This window comes from Molossus molossus, unplaced genomic scaffold, assembly GCF_014108415.1.
Source record: "Molossus molossus isolate mMolMol1 unplaced genomic scaffold, mMolMol1.p scaffold_m16_p_9, whole genome shotgun sequence".
Lineage (NCBI taxonomy): Eukaryota > Metazoa > Chordata > Mammalia > Chiroptera > Molossidae > Molossus > Molossus molossus.
This window is the reverse complement of record NW_023425403.1, coordinates 99,850,061-99,877,667: the sequence shown is the minus strand read 5'-3', so window position 1 is coordinate 99,877,667 and position 27,607 is coordinate 99,850,061. Positions and strand designations below refer to the sequence as shown.

General features: G+C 38.8%; 1 protein-coding gene and 1 pseudogene across 1 annotated transcript in view; both read right to left on the bottom strand.

Annotated features, from left to right (window-relative positions):
• Nucleotides 1-27,607, bottom strand: part of LHFPL6 (LHFPL tetraspan subfamily member 6) — a 365,391-nt gene that overhangs the window by 215,262 nt on the left and 122,522 nt on the right. The window lies entirely within an intron of this gene.
• Nucleotides 17,663-20,906, bottom strand: LOC118622974 (annotated as a pseudogene).

Below are 27,607 nucleotides of genomic sequence, written 5' to 3'. Positions count from 1 at the left end.
TGCTGTTAGCAACAGAAAGTCAAAAATCTTCTGATTCACAGTCTAGGATTCTTTCAACACAGCCACAATATCTCTTATATGAAGATACCTTTCACTATAATACTGGCCTCTAATATTATCCTTGCTAATATTTCATTCTATTACTCTGTTCTATTATTATGTTTGAAAATGCCTTACTTTCAACAACCCAGATATTTTTCCTTATCAGAAAATGTATTTTTTCCTTCAGTCTAATTCAATTAAAACTCAATTTTTAGAAAGTCTGTGCATTAAAACAAATTGGACACTGGGCTAAAATAGCCCCATTTCCTTTCCCCTGACAATTATAAATAGTTTTCCTACAAAATATATTGAGACTTCCCATAGGCTCGCTCTATCTATAAAATTCTCAACCATATCACCACCATGGAGGATGATTAGTTGGGTATTTCACAAAAACAAGAGGAAAACATCATTTGTTGTTTCCTGCTCTTTTTCATTTACCCACATGAAGACTGCAGGCTGGGTGGGACCTTGTTCTTAGTGTGGTCATAGAGTTTCTGAAGAGGCATTACATGTGTTCAAAAGCTTAAGAGGGCCAGGGAAAGGAAGCATGATGCTAAGGAAAACAAAAGCCAAGAACTGAGCAATTAACATTTTTTTTCATGCTTCACTATAATTAGCCAGATCAAAGGGGATCTGGACTTGCAGATTTTACCAAGCCCCTATGACTTTCTGAGAACTGTTAGCAAACAGCCTTGGAGACCTTCATAGGACTAATTGTTCACAGGCAGAATTTGTTTTCTTGTAAATTACTCCCTTGTGAACTCTTTACCAGTTATTTCCAATTGGAAGTGCTATACTTGAGAAAATTTGGAGGAGAGTTTGCTGAGTATTGTGGATTGTTCATAAACACCTCAAAACAGCTCTACAAGGTAGGTATTATCGCTCTAAGTGACATGACCTGAACGATGCCTTATTGCCCTGTAGTGGCAGAAACTAAACTCAGATCTTTCAAAAAGTCAGTGATTTAGAAACACTCCTGATTAAAAATGAATCACCAGTTATTCATTATAAATTTTAGATCCTGCTGAGTTTGGTGGGGCTCCACCTGGACCTAGACCTGTACCTGCTGTTCCCTCCAGGATGAACTGCATCTCAGTGGTGGCCCAAATAATCCTGCCTAAGTGCTCAGCCCCTTCCAGCTTTGGGAGGGTAGGGGAGTGCGACCCAAAGACTGGGACCCAACCCGCAGCAGAAGCCTCTCTCCTTGGCTTATAGATGGCCATCTTCTCCCTTGGTCTTCACATGGTCTTCCCTCGGCTTATATCTGTGTCCTAATTCCTTATAAGAACACCAGTCTAGCCCTGGCAGGTTTTGCTCACTGGTTAGAGCTTTGACCCGTGGACCAATGACTTGCAAGTTCAATTCCAGTCAACTGCACGTACCTCAGTTGCGGTTTGTCCCCGGCCCTGGCACTGTCCCTCTCACATCAATGTTTCTCTCTCTCTCCCTCTCTCTCCTTCTCTTCTGCTTTGTCTGAAGATAAATAGAAAAACATCCTCAGTGAGGATTAAAAAGAAAGGAAAAAGAAAAGAGAACACCAGTCATATTGGAGTAAGGCCCACTCTCCTATCCTCATTTTAACTTGATGGTCTCTTTAAAGAGCTTGTCTGCAAATATGGTCATATTCTAAGGTACCAGGGGTTAGGGCTTCAAGATATGAATTTGAAGGGACATACTTCACCCCATAACAACATATTCTTAATTCTAATATTTAAAACATACTCACAAATAAATATGTTACTTTACATCTTTATCTACTATATGCAACCAAAAGCTAAAAGAAAAAAACAGTTTCATATTCGACGTACACACCACCGTAAAATAAAGAGCAATGAACTGGCTAAAATATAAACAAATTAATTAAAATTAATTTAAAGCCCTGGCAGGTTTGGCTCAGTGATAGAGCATCGACCCGGGGACCAATGAGTCGTGGGTTCAATTCTGAGTAAGGGCACATACCTCGGTTGCCGTTCATGCCTGGTCCTGGTCAGGTTGTGTGGGAGACAACCAGTCGATGTGTCTGTATCACATCAATGTTTCTCTCTGTCTGTCTCTCTCTCTCTCTCCCTCCCTCATACTCTATCTAATGATAAATAGAAAAATATCCTCAAGTAAGGAATAAAAAAAATTTTTAAAATTAATTCAACTACCATTAGAATTTTTTATTTTTTCTCATCAACCAGGAAGAATAGAATAACATATTTTTCTAAAAGCTCAGGCTTTCTTCCTAGCTATTCCATTTTAGATTTACACAGACAGGCCCTTTTTTAGGTTTACACAGACATTCCTTTTTTTCTCTAAACATTCTTTTCTGGGTGCTGGTGTAAATTACAAAAGAGAAAGGAACATCATCTCCCTGAGGGAGGATCAGTCAACCAATCTAGGAAGAAACATAAAGTTAAATGAATGGTTTATGACCAACCATGTATAGATGTTATCAGTACCAACACATGCTAGTAATCATTGCTATTTCCACACTATATAGAATTAAATCTGAGTGCAATACACTTGTCAATAAGAATTTCAGTGGAATTTAAAGGAAATTGGTGCCACATCTGTGTCAAGTCGAACATTCCCTGAGGACCTACTATGCATGTGTAAGGAATTGTGCTAGACCCTTGGGGAGACTGAGGGAGAAACTACTGAAAGAAGTGAGGAATTATTTACTTGGTGAATGAAACACTTAGTGGAAATAAGAGAGCTGGCCCCAAAACTTGAAAGCTCTCAGGCAGAAGAAGGGCTCAATTTATTCTCAGACGATCCAGAATGTAGAATTTGATCAATTAGTTCAAATGAAGAAAGGCTGATTTCAGCTAAAAGAAAAAAACAACTGTCTAACAGAATTATCCAGTAACACTGAGGCAGTGAGCTCCCTCTCACTGAATATATTCTAATTAAGGTTTGGGGCTGCTGTGGAGGGATTCACGTGTCAGGTAGAGAATAACAACTTCATTGGTTCCTTCCAAATCTGAAGAAGAAACTCTTCCCATTAGGTTTGCTGTTGGTGGAAATTAGGCTCTTCCATGAGATCATGAGAAAAGCATTTCATGGACCTACGCACAGGAGATTGTTGTGTTAAGGTAATTTATTTGTGATGCAGAATCAAAGAAGTTCCTCTCCTAGGTTCCCATTGTCCCATCTTCATCCATCCCACCATGGAAAAAGTCCAAACTTATCTTCGTTAAGGCCAAAACAAAGACAAGTGTCCAAAATTTCTGTTTCATATTAAAGCTTACTCCTTTAAAACCCGGGTGATCTGCCCCAATAAACAATCAATTTCCCAAGCTTTCACAGGCTTCTGATAGGTCCAAACACTAGACAATGATCCCTTTCCCAAGTTAGACTGACAAGTCTCTATGGTCAAGCACATCTTCCTGTGACACTTTGACTTCTAATGTGCATGTGTTGACCTCCCCGTGCTCCTCTTCCCTCAACAATTCTGCATGGGGGGAGCAGGCTGCTCCCTACATGGGGGAAAGGGAGGGTTGTTAAGCTGTAGCTTCCTGCTGAAGCAAACAGGCTCATGCTCCCCAGTTTTATTAAGCTCAACAATAACTGATTCCCTTTGCTTCCTTCTTTTTAAAAACAAAATACATTTTATTTATTTTTTTAGAGAGAGTAAAGGAGAGGGAGAAAGATAGAAACATCCAAGAAAGAGAAATATCAATTGGCCACCTCCTGCATGCCCTTTATTGGAATTGAGCCTGCAACCCAGGCATGTGCCCTGACCAGGAAACAAACTGGCAACCTCTTGTTGCATGGGATGAAGCTCACACTGGCCAGGCGTGCTTCCTTCTTATTAATACTTGCCTAAGTATAGTAACATGTTCATTCTCTCTATAGATTTCCAATAATAGAGTGAATGACAATATCTATTTTTATGCATTGTCTAAGTAATATTTTGTTTGTTTGTTTGTTTTTTGTTTTATCCTCACCTGAGGACATTTTTCCATTTTTTGTTCAGATAGAGCAGGAGGGAGAGAGAGGAAGAGAGAGAGAGAGAAACATCGACGTGAAGGGACACATCGAGTGGCTGCCACCCGCACGACCAACCAGGGCCGGGGACAAACTGCAACCGAGGTATGTGCCCTTAGCGGGAACCGAACCCGGGTCTCTCTGTACCGCAGGCCGACGTTCCAACCGCTGAGCCAAACCGGCCAGGGCTAAGTAATATTTTTTTTACAGTATAAGTAAAATATTACCTTCTATTCAATGATGCATTACCTTATTACTCTTAGGTAAAAAATTAGACTTGAGCCCTGGCCGGTTTGGCTCAGTGGTTGGAGCGTCGGCCTGCGGTCCTGAGAGACCCGGGTTCGGTTCCCGCTAAGGGCGCATGCCTTGGTTGCAGTTTGTCCCCGGCCCTGGTTGGTTATGTGGGTGGCAGCCACTCGATGTGTCCCTTTCACTCAATGTTTCTCTCTCTCTCTCTCTCTCTCTCTCTCTCTCTCTCTCTCTCTCTGTTCCTCTCTCTCCCTCCCACTCTACCTGGACAAAAAATGGAAAAATGTCCTCGGGTGAGGATAAAAAAAAAAAAAAAAAATTAGACTTGAGCTTCTGGGGTGGGGCCTGCTCCAGGGTTAGGAAAGGGGCAAGACCAACATTGCCTTCAGACCACCTCTCTGTGGGCCTCCCTGCCATCAGCAGTTCCTCCAGTGGGCAGGTTCGGAACCAGCCAGCTCTCGGGGCAAGAGCAGAGGAAAGCAACATGGCCTTAATGCGACCTTACTAGAGCCCCAGACTAATTATAATAAAATCTGCATTGAGGTTTTGATGATCCCCGCCTCATGGGTGTTTTGATATACATTATGAGTAAAGGCATATGCAGAAGAAATACAGTTATATCACCCTTTTCTGTCAATCATCCCCAGATGCAAATGAAAGTTTCCACCCAGAAAATTACTCATTTAATCCATGTAACCCAGGGAGTTCGGGCCCATGGTCCCTCCTGACTGGCCCCACTCCTCGCTTCAAGAGTATTTTCAATAAATCCAACTTTACTTTACTTTCGTCTTCATTGGCATTAAATTATTTTCTGTGCCAATGAGAAGAACCGAGGTCCCAGACAGAAACCCCAATCAGTGACACTATCACAAAAGAATTATCCAAAATTTCTTCAGACCTCCCCAGTCATTGTAAGCATATCCCTCCCTCTATTCTCTGCCATTAAACTCAGATCAAGCCTACAATCAAAACTAACCACCACGTCATGCAGGTGACTCAGCAAGAACCATCTCTTACAATCAAACGGCACCAAGCATATCACTGCAGGAAACAGAATAAAGATAGTTTCATTCTACACTATCTTCATTACAACACAATTTTCTAGGGAACAATGTAATAATTTCCAATCATCAGACCTGGCTTGCTGGATTTATTTCTATTTTATGATCAACAGTGCAGTTAATAATTGTGATTAGAAAACCAAAAAAAGGCTACTATAAAATAGTTGTGAAAGAGGACCTGTTGTTATTGCTGCTAATACCTTTGCTATGTTTTTAACAAGGGGAGAGAATCCCTAATGTTTGGTGGGGAACACTATGGGCAAATGTGAGAAAGCCCTCTAGGCTACCAGAACAGCAGTAGGAGTACGGAACGTAAGAGAGTATACATCTGACAAAGTTAAGTTCCATTTGATTTCAAACTCTGCGGAGCAGTGGCAACCAAAATCACCTAATTTTCTACCTGGACAGGCTAATATGATGATCCAAGTTAAGAAACACTTTTCACACTTGTCATTTATTTTATTTTTTGCTTGTCACCCCCTAAATTAATAAAGGTCACCACCTTTCAGTAACTTAATCAACAGAACTCCATCATTCTGTCAGCTCCTTAAGAAGGAAGTGTAAGGCAGAAAGCTGGGATGTGGGAGGGTGGAGTGGGACAGAGATTGAGAAAGAGAGAGAAAGGTGTGGGAAAATAATGTGAGATCTCACATACAACCTGAAGCCGAAGCAGCCATGTAATTATAAAGCTGCCTTTTCTTTCACTTGACAGCATAAGAGAAAGAAGAAAAGAGAATCTTTTAAATGAAACATGACATTCCCTTATTAAAGTCTCATTTAAATTTTAAATGGCTTAGTGCTTAGCCATCCTCAGGACTACCCAAGGAATGATGTTTAATGGAAAGAGAAACTGCATTTTTTAACAATATATGTATGTTTGTAAACAATTTACTTATAAACAGTTTTATATTTATAAAAGCTGTTTATGTCACCCAAGCAATACTTGGCTACCATTTAGTAAGTATAAATAAATGTATTTTAGCTAACAGAGAAAATTAATGGTATGCCTTTTTGTTTAAAAATAACATGATGTATAATATAATGTGTGCATTGCATTAAGAATGTATTGCCTCTTTCTGCTTCAATTCCTCTCTACTGGGTTAGCCCAAAGAAACGACACATCTTATTAGCAGTGCCCTGTGGCCCACATTCAAACAGAGCATTGCATGCTGGGACCTGTAGACCCCAAACAGGAGGGCAGCAGCAGCACATTTCCTGTGTGATGAGTAGTTTAACAAGTTTCAGGTATTATTTTCCATCTCACAGAAAAAGATGAACATCCTTGCTTCTTCTTTGCTCCCCACACCCACTTTAACATCCCTTTTGCCCTAAAGGACTCTAGACATTTCCTCCCAAATTGCTACCGTTTTTATCTGTTTGATAAATATTAAAATCAATATTCATAAAAGTGCCTAATATTTATTAAACATTTTGCATATTGCATATATATATATAACTGTGTATGAGATGGGTATCTTTAATCTCATTTTGTAGAAATAAAAACTGAAGCTCAAAGAATATAATTTGCTCACAGCAAGTAAATGACAGATTCAAGTTCCCAACCCAGGTCTCTGATGAAATCCAGGCCTTCCCTCCTTCCCTCCCTCCTTCCTCTCTTTCTTCTTCTTTCCCTTTGCCTTTCCCTTCCCTTGCCTTTTCTTTTCCTTTCTTTTTAACAGCTTTATTGAGGTTTAATTGACATATAATAAGATGAACTTACTTAACTAGTACAATTTGATAAATTCTGATGTGCATATAACTGTAAAAACATCCCCATAATTTAGATAATAAACATATCTATTATCCCATCATTTCCTCCTCATCCCCTGTAACTTCTCCCTACCCTCACTCCATACTCTCCCACCCCAGGAAACCACAATTTTTTTTCTTTCTTCATTATTGATTGGTTTGAATTTGAATTCATTCCTGTTATTATTGCTGAATATATTGCAGTGTATGGATATACCGCTATTTGTTTCTACATTCATTTGTTGGTGAACATTTAGATTGTTTTCAGTTAGGGGCTAATACAAATAACAGTAGCTGTGGACATTCATACAGAAATCTTTGTAAGAATATATGCGTTCAGAATCAGGAAAATGGCGGCGGAGTGAATGGAAGCTACACAGACCATCTCCCAGGACCAAACTGGAATTAAAATGAAAATAAAGACAAATAGTCAAGAAAAGGCAACCAAAAAGCAGCTTGGAGGACCACATAACCAGGGACTCTGATTCAGTCCTGGTAGGTTTCTGAAGACACCAGAAGGGACCTGGAGCCCATGGTCCTCAGTGCACTGGGTTGGGAGCTGCAGCCTAGGCTGGGAGTTGCAGAGGCTTTGGCTGAAACCTGTGTCGCCCTTGGCAGGGAGCTGTGGCAGCTTCGGCTAGGACCTGTAACCTTAGCAGGGAGCTGAGCCCTCCACTGGGAGCTGTGCCCTCGGCCCGAAGCAATGGCTGTAGCTGGGAGCAGCGCCCACGGGTTACACTCCCAAGTGGCTCCAGAGCGCAGAGCCAGGACAAAGGATAAAGTAGCAGCAGCTACTCACCTTGGGCTCCGGCAGAGAGAGGGCAGACTGTACTGGAACTGTGTGGGGACACTCAGGATTTGGAGGGTGCTCAGAGCTTTTGCTGAGTTGCAGCCACGCAGGACTGTGGTCATCTTACTCCTTCCAAAGGCCCTGCTGAGAGGTGGTGGCCCCTCCCTGGGAAATTCAACCTCACCCGGTGGCTATTGAAATGATAATTGAGGCCCATTTACTACCAGCATCTGCCCTACCCTCTGGAAATCCTCTAACACTGAGCACCTGAGAGACTTTTCAGTCAACTCAGAAACCAAGGTTTTTGAGGTGACCACTACTAATAGCCTTGGGCAAAAAAGCTAGAGGATAACTACCATTCTCTGGGCTACCAACTGTAACCAAGAACATTAAGACTTGACAGTGGTGTTTAAAGTGGGTACTCCCTCACTCATCCAAACCCAGGAGAGGGAGCCACAAACAGCAGAACACCAACAGCCACAAGGAAAACTTTGCAGGCTCCAAAGCACAGTGTGATAGCCAAAAGAGTGAAACACAGACACAAAAGCCAAATAAAAGAACAAGAGAACTCTACAGAAGATGAGATAAATGAGGTGCAGTTAAGCAAGTTAACAGAACTAGAATCCAGAGCCATGGTCTTGAAGAAGCTCAACAGCATGTGTAAGGACATGAGCACCATGAGTAAAGACATAGAAATGTTGAAAATCAACCAGTTGGAAATTAAAAACCATCACGAAGAAATGAAGAATGACATATCAGAAATAAAGAAAACATTGGAAAGTTTAAATAGCAGAATAGAGGAAGCTGAGGACCGAATCTGTCAATTAGAAGATAGGATAGAAAAAAATCAACCAATAAGAAAACCAAAAAAAAAGTTAAAAAAAAAACAGGAAAACACCTTAAGAGAACTGTGGGACAACTGGAAACATAATAATATTCACATAATATGAGTCCCCAAATAAGAAGAAAATGAGCTAGGGTTAGAGAATATATTCAAAGAAATAGTGACAGAAAACTCCCCTAATTTGGTGAAGGAAGAAGGCATTCAAGTTCAAGAAGCACAGAAACCCCCAAGTAAGAAGAACCCAAACAGGCCCACACCAAGACACATAGTAATCAAACTGCCAAAAATTAAAGACAAAGACAGAATCCTAAAAGCAGCAAGAGATAAGCTACAGGATACCTCCAAAGGAAACCCCATAAGGCTCTCAGCTGACTTCTCACAAGAAACACTACAGGCCAGAAGGGAATGGCATGAAGTAATCAAGGTCATGAAAAACAAGAATCTGAATCCAAGACTACTCTACCCAGCAAGGCTATCATTCAAAATAGAAGGTCAAATAAAGAGCTTCCCAGACAAAAAAGGCTAAGGGAATACATTAGCACCAAATCAGCACTGCAAGAAATGTTAAAAGGACTGCTGTAATTAGCAGGAGAAATAGGAAGAAAAATATAACCACATTAAACAAAAATGGCAATAAATAAGTAAATATCCATAATCACCTTAAATGTAAATGGTTTGAATGCTCCCATAAAAAAACACAGAGTAGCTGGTTGGATAAGAAAGCATGACTCATCTATATGTTGTTTATAAGAACCCACCTCACAACAAAAGACTCACACAGGTTGAAAGTGAAGGGATGGAAAAAATTTTTCGAAGCAAACCAAAAGGGAAAAAAAGCTGGAGTATCAATACTCCTATCTGATACAATAGATTTCAAAACAAAGGCCATAACTAGACACAAAGAAGGCCACTACATAATATTGAAAGCATATATCCAACAGGAAGATAACCTTCATAAACATATACACACCCAATGTGCCATCACCAAAATAGATCAAAAATCTTCTGGAGGACTTCAAAAGAGAAATCAGTAGCAAAACAATCATAGCAGGGAACTTGAATACTCCATAGACAACACTGTATAGATCGTAAAGACAAAAAAAATAGCAAGGAAACAGAGACTATAAATGAAGCACTAGACCAAATGGATTTAATAGATATCTACAGAGAATTACACTCCAAAACTATAGAATTCACATTCTTTTCAAGTGCACATGGGACATTCTCAAAGATAGACCACATGTTAGAGCACAAGCTAAGTCTCTATAAGTTCAAGAAGATTGAAATCATATCAAGCATCTTCTCAGATCACAATGGCAAGACACTAGGAATCAATTGCATTAAGAACACACAAAGATATTTGAAAACATGGAAGCTAAATACCATGTTATTAAACAATGAATGGGTTACCGAGGAGATCAAGGAAGAAATTAAAAACCTCCTGTAAACCAATTAAAATGAAGACACAACAAAACAAAATCTATGGGATGCAGGGAAAGCAGTTCTGAGAGGGAAGTTCATAGCACTACAGGCCTACCTCAAAAAACAAGAAAAATCTCTAATACACTATCTAACCTCACAACTAAAGAACTAAAAAGCAAACAAAAAGAAACCCCCAGAGCAAGTAAAAGGAAGGAAATAGTAAAGATCAGACCAGAAATAAATGACATGGAGTCCAAAAAAACAATTCAAAGAATCAATGAAACAAAACGCTCGTTTTTTGAAAAGATAAACAAGATTGATGGGCCCATAGCTGGACGCACCAAGAAACAGAGAAAGAACCCAAATACACAAAATCAGAAATGAAAGAGGAGAAGTAACAACTGACACCACAGAAATACAAAAGATTGTTAACAACTACTATGAACAATTATATGGCAAAAAATTTGACAAAGCAAAGTGGACAAATTACTAGAAACACATAGTCTCCCAAAACTCTACAGGGAAGAGATAGAAAACTTGAACAGACCAATAACAACTAAGGAAATTGAGGATGTAATCAAGAGTCTCCCAGCAAACAAAAGCCCAGACCCAGATGGCTTCACGAGGGAGTTTTACTGAACATTCAAGGAACAAATAACACCCATTCCCCTCAAACTATTTCAAAATATTCAGGAGGAAGGAAGACTTCCAAACTCGTTATATGAAGCCAGCATAACTCTAATTCCAAAACCAGAAAAAGACATTACAAAAAAAGAAAACTACAGGCCAATATTCCTGATGAACATAGATGCCAAAATCCTGAACAAAATACCAGCAAATTGGATCCAGCAATACACCAAAAAAATTATTCACCATGACCAAGTGGGATTCATCCCAGGGATACAAGGCTGGTAAAATATTCGCAAATCAATAAACATGATACACCACATAAATAAAATGAAGAATGAAAACCACATGATCATATCAATAGATGAGGAAAAAGCCTTCGACAAAATCCAGCATCCATTTCTGATAAAAACGCTCAGCAACGTGGGAACAGAGGCATCATATCTTGTCATAATAAAGGCCTTATTTGAAAGACCTACAGCCAACATCATACTCAATGGGCAAAAACTAAAAGCATTTCCCTTAAGAACAGGAACAACGCAAGGATGCCCACTTTCGCTACTCTTATTTAACATAGTACTGGAAGTCTTAGCCACAGCAATCAGACAGGAAGAAAAAATAAAAGAGACCCAAATTGGAAAATAGGAAGTGAAACTGTCCTTATGCGCAGATGACATGATACTATACGTAGAAAACCCCAAAGACTCCATCCAAAATTTACTAGACTTAAATAAATTTGGAAAAGTAGCAGGATAAAGAATTAATGTCAAGAAATTGATAGCATTCTTATACACCAATGGTGAACTCACAAAAAGACAAACTAAGAAAACAATCCCATTTACCATTGAGTCAAAAAAATTAAGATACCAAGGAATAAACTTAACCAAAGAAATAAAGGATCTATTCACAGAAAACTACAGGCCATTGAAAAAAAAATAAAGGAAGATATAAAAAAGTGGAAGCACTTACGTCTTCGTGGATGGTAAGAATTAACATCATTAAAATGTCCATATTACCCAAAGCAATCGATAGATTCAATGCAGTCCCCATCAAAATACCAACGACATACTTCGCAGAATTAGAACAAATACTTCAAAAGTTCATATGGAACAAAAAAAGACCTCGAATACCCATAGCAATCTTGAAAAAAAAAGAACAAAGTTGTAGGGATCATATTACCAGACTTCAGGTTAAACTACAAAGACACTGTAATGAAAACAGCCTGGTACTGGCACAAGAACAGGCATATAGACCAGTGGAACAGAACAAAGAACCCAGAAATGGACCCAAGGCAATATGCACAATTAATATTTAACAAAGGTGGCAAGAGCATACAGTGGAGTAAGGACAGCCTCTTTAGTAAATGGTGCTGGGAAAACTGGACAGCTACATGCAGAAAAATGAACCTAGACCATCAACTTACACCTTACACAAGAATAAACTCAAAATGGATAAAAGACTTAAATGTGACTCATGAGCTCATAAAAATCCTAGAAGAAACTGTAGGCAACAACATTTCAGACATCATACACGGCAGAATTTACACTGATACATCAGCTAAGGCAATAGAAATAAAGGAAAAAATGAACACATGGGACTACACCAAACCTAAAGCTTCTGCACAGCGAACAATACAATCATCAAAACGAAAAGGCTAACCACTGTATGGGAGAGCATACTTGCCAATGATATATCAGATAAGGGGTTAATTTCCAATATATAGAGTGCTCATACAACTCCACAAAAGGAAGACAAAGAACCCATTTAAAAAATGGGCAGAGGACCTAAATAGACACCTCTCCAAACATGACATAAAAATGGCTAAGAGACATATGAAGAAATGCTCATCACCACTAATCATGAGAGAGATGCAAATTAAAACAACAATGAGGTATCACCTCACACCTGTCAGAATGGCCACCATCAACAAATCATCAAACAATAAGTGTTGGCGAGAAAAAGTGTTAGAGAAAAAGGGACTCCAGTACACTGCTGGTGGGAATACAAACTGGTGCAGCCACTATGGAAAACAATATGGTGTTACCTCAAAAAATTAAAAATTGAACACTCATTTGACCCAGTGATCCCGCTTCTAGGAATATACCCGAAGAAGCCTGAAACACCAATCAGAAAGAATATATGTACCCCCATGTTTGTAGCAGCACTATTTCCAATTGCTAAGATCTGGAAACAGCCCAAATGTCCATCAGTAGACGAATGGATAAAAAAGCCATGGTACATATACACAATGGAGTGCTATGCAGGTGTAAGAAAGAAATATCTTTTATTATTTGAGACGACATGGATATACCTGGAAAGTATCATCCTAAGCGAAACAATCCAAATAGAGAAAGACAAGTATCATATGATCTCACTTATTTGTGAAATATAATGAACATAACAGTCTGAGGAATGGGATAGTTCCAGAGATGTGCAGTGGGGTACAGACTGACAATCCACAGAAGAGGGTTTGGTGGGGGAGAGATAAACCACAGAACTTATATGCATGTATGCATGAACAATGGACATGGACAACAAACCTGGGTACAAGGCAGGAGGGAGGGGAAGGGGGCAATCAGTGGGGGAAAAAGAAGAAACACCTGTAACAAAAATAAATTAATTAATTAAAAAAAATAAAATATCATTTAATTAAAAAAAATAGAATATATGCATTCAGTTTTCTTTGGTAAATACTTAGGAGTAGAATGCCTGCATAATAAGTTACGTGTATGTGGAACATTTTTAAGAAGCTGTCAAGTTGTTTTCCAATGTGGTTCTAACATTTCACATTGCCAGTAGTGTATGCAAGCTCCAGCTCATCCGTATCCTCACCAACACTCAGTATGGTTGGACTTTCCAACTTGGTTCATTCTGACAGGTGCCAAAAGATATCTCATGGTGGCTTCCATTTGCATTTCCCTAATGACAAAGGATATTTAACATCCTGTCATGTGGCTATTTGCCATCATATATCTTCTTTGTTCAAATATCTTGCCCATTTTAATTGCACTGTTTTCTTATTGTTGAGTTTTGAGTGTTTTTAGATGTTTTGTATAAAAGTCTTTTAGTAGGTATCTGATTTGAAAATATTATCTCCCAGTGTTCGTCAAAGATCATAGTCAGATTTAGTCTTTTTCTTTTTTCATTTTTTTCATTCATTTCATACATGCTTTTGATGTTGTATCTAATAAATCTTATTCTAACATAGGGTAACAAATATTTCTTCCTGTGATTTCTTCTAGAGATTTTATAGTTTTGAGTTTACATCTTGGAAGATAATATGTTAGCAGTTAACTATGAGTAGAGTGTAAATTATGAGCTGTATATTTTTATTTGATTGTTTATTTTATTTTATTTTATTTATTTTTTTATTAATTAATTTTTGTTACAGATGTTTCTCCTTTTCCCCCCACTGATTACCCCTCCCACTCCCTCCTGACCTGTCCCCAGCTTTTTTGTCCATGTCCATTGTTCATGCATACATGCATATAAGTTCTGTGGTTTTTCTCTCCCCCACCACTCCCTCTTCTGTGGATTGTCAGTGTGTACCCCACTTGCAAATCTCTGGGACTATCCCATTCCTCAGACTGTTATGTTCATTATATTCCACAAATAAGTGAGATCATACGATACTTGTCTTTCTCTGTTTGGCTTGTTTCGCTTAGGACGATACTTTCCAGGTCCCTCCATGTAGTCTCAAAAAATAAGAGATCTTTCTTTCTTACAGCTGCGTAGTACTCCATTGTGTATATGTACCACTGCTTTTTTATCCATTCGTCTACTGATAGACACTTGGGCTGTTTCCAGATCTCAGCTATTGTAAATAGTGCTGCTACAAACATGGGGGTACATATATTCTTTCGGACTGGTGTTTCAGGCTTCTTGATATGATTTCTCCCGCTAATTACAGCAGTCCTTTTAACATTTCTTGCAGTGCTGGTTTGGTGCTAATGTATTCCCTTAGCCTTTTTTTGTCTGGGAAGCTCTTTATTTGACCTTCTGTTTTGAATGATAGCCTTGCTGGGTAGAGTAGTCTTGGATTCAGATCCTTGTTTTTCATGACCTTGATTACTTCATGCCATTCCCTTCTGGCCTGTAGTGTTTCTTGTGAGAAGTCAGCTGAGAGCCTTATGGAGTTTCCTCTGTAGGTAACCTGTTGTTTATCTCTCGCTGCTTTTAGGATTCTCTCTTCGTGTTTAATTTTTGGCAGTATGATTACTATGTGTCTTGGTGTGGGCCTGTTTGGGTTCTTCTTACTTGGGACTCTCTGTGCTTCTTGAACTTGAATGCCTTCTTCCTTCACCAAATTAGGGGATTTTTCTGTCACTATTTCTTTGAATATATTCTCTAACCCTTGCTCATTTTCTTCTTATTTTGGGACTCATATTATGTGAATATTATTATGTTTCCAGTTGTCCCACAGTTCTCTTAAGCTGTCTTCCTGTTTTTTAATCGTTTTTTTCTTTTGGTTTTCTGATTGGTTGATTTTTTTCTACCCTGTCTTCTAATTCATTGATCTGGTTGTCAGCTTCCTCTACTCTGCTTTTTAGACCTTCCAATGTGTTTTTCATTTCTGATATATGTATTCTTCATTTCTTCTTGGTCGTTTTTAATTTCCAACTGGTTGATTTTCAACATTTCTATGTCTTTACTCATGGTGCTCAAGTCCTTACACATGCTGTTGAGCTTCTTCAAGACCATGGCTCTGGATTCTAGTTCTGTTAACTTGCTTAACTGCACCTCATTTATCTCATCTTCTGTAGAGTTCTCTTGTTCTTTCATTTGGCTTTTGTGTCTGTGTTTCACTATTTTGGCTACCACAGTGCACTTTGGAGCCTGCCAAGTTTTCCCTGTGGCTGTTAGTATTCTGCTGTTTGTGGCTCCCTCTCCTGGGTTTGGATGAGTGAGGGAGTACCCACTTTAAACACCACTGTCAAGTCTTAAGGTTCTTGGTTACAGTTGGTAGCCCAGAGAATGGTAGTTATCCTCTAGCTTTTTTGCCCAAGGTTATTAGTAGTGGTCACCTGAAGAACCTTGGTTTCTTAGTTGACTGAAAAACTCTCTCAGGTGCTCAGTGTAAGAGGATTTCCAGATGGTGGGGAAGATGCTGGTTGGTAATGGACCTCAATTAGCATTTCAATGGCCACCAGGTGGGGTTGAATCTCTGAGGGAGGGGCCACCGCCTCTCCACAGGGCCCTGGGAAGAAGTAAGATGACCACAGTCCTCCGTGGCTCACTCAGCAAAAGCTCTGAACACCCTCTAAATCTCGAGTGTCCCTACACAATTCCAGTGCAGTCTTCCCACCCTCTGCGGGAGCCCAAGGTAAGTGGATGCTGCCAATTTAGCCTCTGTCCAGACTGTGCATCGTGGAGCTGCCTGGGACTTTTAACCGGAGAGCGCTCTTCCCAGCTAAGGGCGGCCGAGGCTGGGGCACCAGCGGAGGGCGTAGCACCCAGCCCAGGTCACAGGATTCAGCCAGGGTCGCCGGACCCAGCTGAGGCGGCAGCAGTTTCCAGCCGAGACAGCTGGACCCAGCCAAGGGTGCAGCTTCCAGCAGAGTTCCCTGGTCCCAGCCGAGTCTGCTGGTCCCAGCCCAGGACACTGCAGACCTTGGGCTCCCGGTCCCAGCTTATGTCCTCGCAAGCCTACCAAGATTGAGTCAGTGTCCCTGGTTATGTGGTCCTCCAAGCTGCCTTTCAGTTGCCCCTTCCTGATGATTTGTCTTTATTTTTGTTGTAATTCCAATTTGGTCCTGGGAGATGGTTTGTGTAGCTTCCATTCACTCCGCCGCCATTTTTTCTCTCCTCTGATTGTTTTTTTAATTTCACTATTCTATATTTGACTGTTAATTTTTTAAAATTCTGACTACTTTAAAGCATCCCTCTATTCCAATATTATCAATGTTGTGTTTTCTTAGGGATGCCAAGATAATCAATAAATTAGAGGTTTTAAAATAATGATGGTAAATTGTATAAACCAAACAATATTGAAGTAACTAATACGTTACAAGAAATAGATAGGCTCTGTTAGAGGGACTCACTGTGCTCACAGAGAGTCCTGGTGGAAGGCTGAAGCCCACTCAGTTGCCCTCTGCTGGTGGTTGCGGGTTCCTCTGAAGACGGTAACAGTGAAGGGTACACAGTAAAATGTTTGTTGTTCTGTACCATCAAGGCATCTTACCAGAGACTGAAAAACTAAAGATGGCATCATTCATTAAACACAGTTAAATCTATCAAATTAAACATTTTGAGCACTGTTGGTTTATAAGTAACATTCCTCAAGTTTCCTTTATCTTTATATTTTTTCTCTGAATTATAAAACATGACACTGTTTTTCAGAAGGACTACTTTTGCCCTGGGTCAAACTGGGGTAGGGATGTCTGTATCAACTGGAAGAGCAAGCCTTTGTCTCTTTCCAGGGGTAATTCCCTAGACACTGAAAATCCAGAATGCTATGTTTCTCCTGCTGCTCCAGGATTTTACTTTTAGCATTGATAGGTAGGAATGGTGGGTGCCTGGGAAATTGTATTTTTTTCAATATAATATTTATTTATTTAGCTCTTTTCTTGCAACTATAAATTACAATCACTAGTACACCTATAATTCTTTATACTGTGTTCAATTAAAGAATAAGCAATCACAGCATAGGTCAATTTAAAAGAAATCCCATTACTTCTTGGTGTAATTTGCAAAAGAGAGAGAAAGTCTTGAGCTCACACTTTGGAAATATATATCAAGTAATCATAAAAATATTCAGGCACTTTCCAGGTATTAGGAAGGTTCATGCATGATCCCAGGCAGAGGATCAGAGTTCCTCTTTCAAATATCCCAGCTTTGCCAGTGACATTTCTTTTCTCAACTGTGCAACTTCCCAAAACATGTGATCAACACCCTGCTGCTTCATAAATCCCTGCTGAATATATCAAATGTATGCAAAAAAGTCACATACTAAAGTGATTCTGTATCTTCAAAAAGGAGAAATATAATGGTAAGTGCTTGAGTCTCCTAATATAATTCTGTGTTTACAGGACTTTGGCCAGTGAGAGTACATTTCTTTGAGGGTGGTAGGTCTTCCACATTCGACTGAATAAGCTTTCATAAATAGAATAGGTTGTATTCCCACTGTTCAGTGCTTTGAATATTGTTTTCCACATCCTCCATAACAGCTGAAGCCAACTCACTTTTTGTGAATGTTAAACATGAAAAAATTTCTTCCTGACAGATTTTGTCTATGAAAAGAATACATTCTGTCAATTGTGGGTTCATCCTTCCAAGATCTGAATTCATCACACAGCGATAAGTTGGTCTCCTTGCAGTCTTTCACAATTGAGGTCCCAGTGACTGCCACTCTGTACTTGTATTTCTTGTGTGCTCCTTTAAAAGGTGTCTTTCCACCTGGCAAAGGCTCTTGTGTAGGTGATGCAAAAGAACTGGACAATACAAGTGTCTTCAATGTAGTACTTCAGCATGAAGTACATCAATTTTTTCTAGTGCTTCTTTTAGCTATTTTTCTGTGGTTGCCGGCTTGACATTTGCTTCTTTGCCATCTTATGAATTTCTTCAAATACACTGGCTGTGAGTTCCTCCAGTTCCTGTCCAAGCTGATCTTGCCTTTAGAAAGCCTCTCACACTCTTCACCGTTTTGCAAATGATTAGCATGTGATCATACCAAATCCCAAGGTAATTTGTTCTGTTGTCTCTGGCACGTGACTTTCTGCAGCAGTTTTTGTGAGCTAAGCCACGCCCCAGCATATGCCTTTATTGACTCGTAATGACTGGTGAATGCATGCATTTACTAGAGCTATTCAATTGTAGACTGTAATTGTAGATATATAATATTTATGTCAGCGTAATTACTAGTGTTTCTTCCAACATATGGCCTATTCACAACACTTTGTTAAAAATAACAGCGAATTAATAACAAAAAATAACCAATTAATTTAATTATAAACAAATCTTGGATAAAGCATTTTTAAATTAACAGTGTGTTAATTTTCCCATATGACATATGGACTGGAAATTTTGTACATTAAATCTGAAGTCTGTCAAATCAAGGTCTGCAAAATTGAGGGCTTAATGTGTCAGGTTAGAGTAACAGGATGGGTTTAACATTTACTAGGATTAATATGAATAGCTTTAATTGAGTGTAGTGTATTCATTCCCTGTTAAAATTAAGTATTTCACATATACAGAAAGTCATGAATTTATATATTTAAAATTTCTGTATCCAATTCCCAAATTATCAAATCTTAATATCTTTCCAAATTTGTTTTTGTTTTTCCATTGACTTTTTTTTTGATAAAGTGGAAGAAGAAGGGAGAGAGAGAAAGAGATACATTGACTGGTTGCTTCCCTCACAACCCCTCGGGGTTGGGGATCCAAACTGAAACCCAGGTATTTGCCTTTGATTGGGAATTGAACCCATGACCCCTCAACCCTTGAGCTGACCCTAACCACTGAGCCAAACCAGCCAGGGACAACTTTGTTTATTTTAAAAAATAATACAGTGTTATAATATCATCACTCTTGATTTAAAAATTACAAATAAGAAAGAACTGTAAGGCATGAAAAATATACTTAACATACTTCCTCCCACTTCCCACAGGCTTTAGTAACTGATCATGGCACTGTTTGTTCCTCATCTCTATCAACTGAATCAAGTTGGTTAAAATGAAAAAGAAAATCATAGTCCCAGACAAATGCACAAGAGTAGTAAACAAAGGGATCAACCTGAAAAGAGGGGGGAACTAAACTTTCTAGACAAATTAGCCTGACTTTATGAATAATTACAGAAATTTTGCTTTATGAAAAATGAATAACCTCAAGCCATATTTTCCTTCTGTGAAAAACTCGAGACATTTAAAGAAAGGGCAAAGGTTAGGAAGAAAATAAAAACTATTTTTTTCTGAATTTTAGTAATATCTTGGAATAAACTACCTATTTAAAGTCTAGTTTTCTCTGGATCAAGAGTTTTATAGCAGTTCTCCCTTATCTATGGTTTTGCTTTCTGTGGTTTCAGTTACCTGCAGTCAACCACAGTTCAAACATATTAAATAGAAAATTCTAGAAATAAACAATTCATGGGTTTAAATTGTGCACTGTTCTGAGTGGTATGCTGAAATCACACTGTCCCACCTGGGATGTGAATCATCTCTTTGTCTGGCATCTCCACTCTGTACACACTCCCTTATCATTAGTCACTTAGTAGCCATCCTAGTTATCAAATCAGTTATCGGAGGGAGGGAGAGAGGGAGACCACATTCATATAACTTTTATAACTATATATCATTATAATTGTTCTATTTTATGACTAGTTATTGTTGATCTATTACCATGTCTTATTTATAAATTAAACTTTATCATAGGAGGCATGTATAAAAGTTTCAGCATATATATATATATATATAATTTCAAGCATCCACACGGGGTCTTGAAATGTATCCCTTTGGATAAGAGCAGACTACTTTACTGGAAAGTCATTTGCTATCTATTTTTCTGGTGCTCCATAGTGTAAAATTTTGCCTGCTGTTAGGTGTCTCCCTCAGGGAAAGAGCTATCCTTGAGAAATGATCTTTGATAATAACAATGACATAGGGTCCTTTCCTGCACTCTCCAATGTAATTCCCTATTATTCACTCAGTGTTTTCCAACACTTTCTGCAACACCCAACCCAGCCAATGTCTGTGGGTTCTCTGAAAGTTTCCTTCTCCAGACAAGTGGTTCACAAGACCTGTTGAGACCTATTCACACCTTCTGTTTTCTGGTTCTAAAGTGGGATGAGTAGTTAAACTGCTTTTTTATTTGAAACCATAATAACTATAAGGAATATACCATGTTTATATCTACATGTAAATATTATCTACAATTTCTTTTTTTATTTTTTAAATTGATTTTTTAGAGAGAGAAGAAGGGAGGGATAGATAGAAACATCAATGTGAGAGAGAAACATCCATCAGCTGCCTCCTATACACCCCCTACTGGGGACTGAGCCTGAAACCTGGGCATGTGCCCTGACAGGGAATTGAACCAGGACCTCTCTCTCAGTCCATGGGATGACACTGAATCCAATGAGCCACACCTGCAGGGAATTATCCATGATTTCAACAACTTCCCAATCCTTACCTTCTTCATGCTTAATATCCATTCTTTATTTTATCTCATATCTCATCCTAACTCTGTCTGTGTGGCATCTGTTTTCTTGACTAGAAATCAAGTAATAATTTTCATTCCTTCCTTTCATAGTATATAAAATATATAAGATTTAAAATCATTTTTTTCTCTTGGTCATCTCTGTTACAAAATGATTGAGCCAATCCTATCCCCTTGTTTATTTCAGTATGTGAAGCTGTTTTGGAAAATATATCTTCAGAGTGCTCTTCAATTCTAAAAACAGAGCAGTTTGACTGGGCCTGGGATGTATGGAATCTGGAAGGAGATAAGATAAGAATCCAGGCTGTCTCCGGGCCAGTTTTGTTCTAGGGACTGTCCCTTCCCTTGGATGTTGCGGATGTTTGGCAGGAGTTGGAAAGGCCCTCCCAGTCATGTGCTACATTGTTGTGTCTTTCATTCCTCTTCTATTGGCCACTGAAAAGGCCGCAGTCATCTAGACTAATAGCCAAAATGTGCTGGGTGTTGTTAGAAAGGAAATATCTTCACTATTTGCTGGCTTTGCCCTCCCCTAACTCCATTTCCTTCCTTTAGAAGTTCAAAGGGCCCAGTCAGAATGGCTATCATCAATAACTTAACAAATAACTAATGTTGGCAAGGATGTGGAAAAAGGGGAACACTTATGGTGGGAATGCATATTGGTGCAGTCACTGTGAAAAGCAGTATGGAGTTACCTCAAAAAATTTAAAAATAGAACTGCCTTATGACCCAGTGATCCCACTTCTGGGAATATATCCAAAGAAACAGTATTTGAAAAGAATATATGCACCTCTACATTCACTGCAGCATTATTTACAATAACCAAGATATGGAAGCAGCACAAGTGTCCATCAGTGGATAAGTGGATAAAAAAGCTGTGGTACATTTACACAATGGAATTCTACTGTGCCATAAAAAGGAAGAAAATCTTACCTTTTTTTGACACCATAGATAGACCTGAAAAGTATTATGTTAAATAAAATAAGTCAGTCACAGAAAGACAAGTATCATATTATTTCAACTATATGTGGAATCTAATGAACAAAATAAATGAACAAATTGGAAACAGACTCATGGATGGAGAGAACATACTGACAGCTGTCAGAGGGAAGGGGATTGGGGGATGGGTGATAAGGGTGAAGGGATTAAGCAAAGTAAAAAGGAAAGATTCATGGGCACAGACATTATTAGTATGGTGACTGACAGAGGGAAGATGGAGTGTGGGGACATAGAAATGGGTAAAGGGGGAATAAATGGTGATGGAAGGAAACTTGTCTTCAGGTGGTAAACACATAATACAATATACAGATGACATATTGCAGCATTGTATACCTGAAACCTTTATAATTTTATTAACCAATGTCACACCAATAAATTCAATTTTTAAAAAAGAAGCTCAAAGGGCATTTAAAAAAAATAATAGTGAATAAGCTAACATTTTTACTAACTGGAAATATTGGTTGTGAGAGTGTTTGTACTGGGGTAAGTTTAATCATTTTAGATCAAAACACATAACTTCCAGTTGGTAGTAGAAAGTAATGACTTTTCTTATGGCATTCACGAAATTCTGACCTAAAGCAATGCTTTTATTCTAATCGTCAAGGTAAAGTTTTCTTAGCCCCTAGCTCTTACATTCCCAAGTGTGTATCATCTCCATACTCAGGCTTGCTTCTTAGTTATATTTCAATTCAAAATATTCCATGGCCTTCTGTATTTGAATATCTCAATATTGTCTTTGAAAGTCTTAAGGGCTAGAACTACATACAATGGAAAGATCTGAGAGTGAAAAAATACGTCTCGCCCTGGCCAGTTTGGATCAGTGGTTAGAGCATTGGCCCATGGACCAGAGAGTCCCAGGTTCGGTTCTCGATAAAGGCATGTACCTCAGTTGCAGTTTGTCCCCAGCCCCAATTGGGGTTGAGTGGGTGGCAACCACTTGATGTGTCTCTCTCACATCAATGTCTCCCTCTCTCCTTCCCGCTCTATCTGAAGATAAATGCAAAAATGTCCTTGGATGAGGATACAAATAAATAAATAAATATGTGTTCTAAGGATGCTTGTAAATTAGTTCATGGGGAAATGTAAAAATAAAGAAAGTAAACTGTACTTTATTGTTTTGCCAGGAACTGGAATAGAAGCTTTCATGTTACCATATTTATTCTTCACAATAACTCTATAAAGTAAGTATTATATCTACATTGCAGATAGGAAACTGAATTTCAGAAAGAATAAATTTTATTGTCCAAGGTCATACACCTTTTAAGTCAAGATCTAAACCCAGGCCTTTATGATCCTGGCCTTAATGATCACAACATGTATATGAGCCTTATTAGTTCATGTGATGCCTTTCTTCAACCACACTCAGGAAGTATTTATTGAGTATGTATTATATGATCCTGACTGTACTAGTATATTATGAAATAAATAATATATACAATTTAGACCCTGTTCTCAATAGCTTTAGTATGAATATATACTATTTTTTTAAAGTTAGAGCCAGTAACCATAAAAAACTGGAGAGGGGGGACAGGGGGAGGAACAGAGAGAAATACAATGAATATGTTACAAAAAGATCTTGATGAACTACTAGAGACATGGGAAACCTCATAGAGGCTAATTAAAGTAAGCTCCTTAATGGATCTTATCATTTTATCTACATTCACCTTGCCCTTTTGCCTTCTTTCATAGAAGATTCAATGCTAGAGTAGGAGAGTCCTCCAAAAGCAACTGTAGCTCCATCTGACCATTATACAGATGAGGGCTCTCTAGCTCAAGCAGGAAGCAGCTCAATAAAGTTTACCCAGCTAAAGAGGATCAAACTTGGACTTTAGACGTGTCCCTTGTCCAACTATATGCTTCTTCCATAATATGTAGTGCCAAAACATTCTTAATATTCATTAGTTCACTCTTTAATAAATTTGAGTCCCGAGTGTGTTCTAGAGATTGAGACAGATACTGGGGAAACAATAGGGAACATGCTAGGTATGATTCCTGCCTTGTAGAACTTATATTTTTCATAAAGATTCTCATGGCCATCTCCCATAGAGTTAATAATAAAGGTACAAAATTTTCTTTTTAACTTTTGATTCCATGACTATTGTCTATGCTAGAGGAAGGTGAGAAAGAATTGTTTAGTGGTTCTCAAACTTTAGAATCATTTGGAAAACTCATTAAAAGACATATTGCTAGGCTCTACCCCAAAGTTTGTGATACAGAATAGGTCAGGGACGGGCCCCAAGGATTTGCAATTCTAACAATTTCTTGATGATGCTGATGCTAATATGAGGACCACAGTTTGAGAACCACTGGTTTAGATCAACCCAGAATGATCAGTCACTTACATGAAACTCAGGACAGAGTGGAAGGCTCATGTCATTTCTTACTGGTGGTGATGAGGCCTAGTGTTCTGATTTTACACATGAGGAAGCTGAAGCAAGGGAAAAATTAATGGCTTGTCCAGGAAAAGCTATGTGTCTCCTGACTGATTATGAATGCAAGATGTCAGTTTTCTCCAAGCAAAACTAAAAAGGTGTTGAATGTCCTTATGGAACATTCAAGGCATGCTCCGCTCTTTCCCAGTCTGAGAACCGTTATAAAAACTGATGGACCCACACTTTCCAACATGATTCTTGAAATCCAACAATTAATCTTAGTCATCCCTACTCCCAGTGGTTACATTCATTTTGATGAGAAGCTGAGTGATTAGTAAAGAATGATTTAGACTGAGGTTTAGGAGACCCACATCCTGGTCCAGTCTTAGACACTGAGTTTTTTAACTGGCTGAATTAAAGTAATTGGGTTCACCTCCTTCAACTGTGAACTGAATGATTGAAAGATGACTTCTAAAATCTCATCAAGCTCCAGCATTTTGCATTTCTCTCATTTCCCTGGTTATGAATGAACTAAAAAATGGATTAAAAGAATGGGGGGGGGGTCACAAGTGACAAAGGTCTAAGTGCCAGGTTCTCTCCTGAAAACACAGACTGAGAGAGAGCCTCATCATCTCACAGCTGCACCTGCAGCCCAGCAGCGCAATCACTGGAAGTATGTTCTCTTGAAGTTGATCAGTTTGCTCACTGTTTACACTAATAAAGGAAAAATGGTCTGGTCCCCTGGCAGCACATTTATACTTTCTCTAAAAAGCAGGTCATTGTTGTGATCCAGTTGCAAATAGGAACCACAATAATTTAGGTGGCAACACCATTCTACACGTGAAAACAACATTTACCAAAGAAATGCAAGCCACAAAACCCACCTGAGTAGCTCATTATTCTTCAACCAAGGTTATCTGAATGCCAAGGGATGGGAGAGGGAAAGGTGTAAGGCTTGCCAACTCAGCAGAGCTTCAAAACCAGCAGCAAAGCACCAACTAAAATGTAAGTGTATTTCTGTGCTTACTCAGAAAAGAGTTGAATATTCCCAAAGCTAAAGGAGCCAACCAAGGACACAACTGATTGATGTAAATGGTTTCAATTCCAGCCAGCCCAAAACCAGAAGCAAAACTTTGAAGTGCTAAAAGACAGGGACTCCTATGCCCCATATATTGCCACATACTAGAAACAAACTCAAAGAACGTGTAATATGAACATGTGAGTTTCCTGAGCACTTTCAGGAATAGACCAAATCAGTCCTATGCATTCCTTTTAGGGCCATCTCTGCCACTGCTTTTGAACTTTATTCATTTGATCCTGATGAGACCTGAATCCCCTTTAAATGGAGTGGTTACACTTCTGGCAGCTCTTCCCACTTCTCCTGCAAATAACTTTTTACACCTGATGGTTTTTCTGACACAGTACTGTCCCTGCCTGTTTGTCTGTTCTACTTACAAAACCATCCAAACTAGGAATGAGCCAGTTGCCTTCAAGAAGTGATGCACCTTAACTTCTGCAGCTACTTCAGGCTTTGTTACTTTTCCATCAAGGGTCCAGGACTTTATCAGAAAGTAAAATAATGCTTGAAGCACACAAAGCTATAAATCAGCATCAGGAAACAAGATCATGCATTTAACAGCACATGATCCAAAAGTATGCTGTGCCAAATTGGCAGTTAGTCACTTGAACTGACATAATATGTACCTGGGCTGACACTTTATTTTTTACCATTTGGCCTTATTGCCTTCTCCTTCCTGGGAATTCCCTTCCAGCCTAATAGCTTCCTAAATACTTTCCTTAGTGTGATGATCTTTTGAAGGGACTGCTTTAAAATCATCTTTCTCCCTTTCTACTTTATCTCTGTCCTGCAGGACAGAATAGCAGCTCAGAGCTCTCTGTGCTGAGGCAAGTGAGTGACTGGTGCACAGACTGCCCCTATGTTAGCATCAGCACTGTCTTCTTAGCCACATCGCATGTGGGTCATGGTGAGGGATTGATGAAAATTGAAGGAACTGGGTAAGTAAAAAGCAATATTAACTGAGAGGGGTGACCAATAATACAAAACATTTGCTTTCATAAAAACAAACAAACAAAACCCCACAATTACTATGGGAGAAAACAACTGTAGCTTGAGTAAAGTTTTATATAAATTCATATCTCAAAAGTTATATATAATTAGAGTATATCCTTCTCTTTACTCATAATAATATGTTTAAATTAAATTTCAACCAAATGCTTTGCAACCTAGTATATCCTTAAAGGCACAAGATTGTGGAGATTAATTATGAGTTTCTATTGTTGAATCCTTCTGAAACAGTCTCCTAACTGGATTCCTATTTGGTATCTGGGCAGACCAAGCCCTTCAGCAGCAGCAACAAAAATCTAACAACTATGCCATACTTCCAACCGCCTCTAGGAAATGCATGCAAAATATTTGTCTCCTGGCAAAGGCTCCACGTCCATGAAATGAAGTAATTTATTTGCAGGCCATCCTGCCTGCTGCCGTGCCAGCTTCAAATACCAGACAGCTCATAACTTATCATTCAACCCTACAAAGGCATTCTACTGGTGAGCCTGAGCAGCACACAGTCGGATTTTGCTGGGTAACAATCCCTAGAGAGCCACAACTACCATGCTGGGGATTATCAGAATTGATCTCTAAATGTTCATCATTTGCAGATAAAAGATAATCAATGAACATGTAGACTTCCCATAAAGTCTCACTGGTGTTGAGGACCCTTTAAGCACAGCCAGCCAGTTCATAAAGAAAGCAAGTAGGATGACTTGGAGGTTAATGAGCAGACTAATGAATATATAATATCAGAATCTCAGGTTCTAAAGGAAAACTCATCTGAGCTAAGACATTGACATGCTAGAGATTTTGGCCAAGGCACCTGACCTCTGTAAGCCTTAATTAGACAAACAGTAAAATTGAATAAAACAAAAACCTTGATAAAAATTAAACATTGGATTTAAACTGTGATGAGCTTTCCAGAGTAATTTACAATTCCAAAGGCAACAGTTAAACCCAAAGCAAACATCCAAAGTGCTGGCAAAAGTTGTGTCCCTCTAGCTGTCAAACATATTACACCAAGACTTTTAAATCAGCCTGCTTGGCATTCTATTCACATAAAACACACTACATAAGAGCAATTTCAATATTTTATATTGGAAATATAGCGTGCTATGTAGGTTTAAGGAGAGAAGAAGGTTTAAAACAATTTTTATCTCCCTACATGATCGAAAAATAATACTTTTCCTATAAATTGCTTTCAAGCAAACATGCTATGATCAGGTGACAAGGAAAGGCTTACCAAGTGCTCTGTGG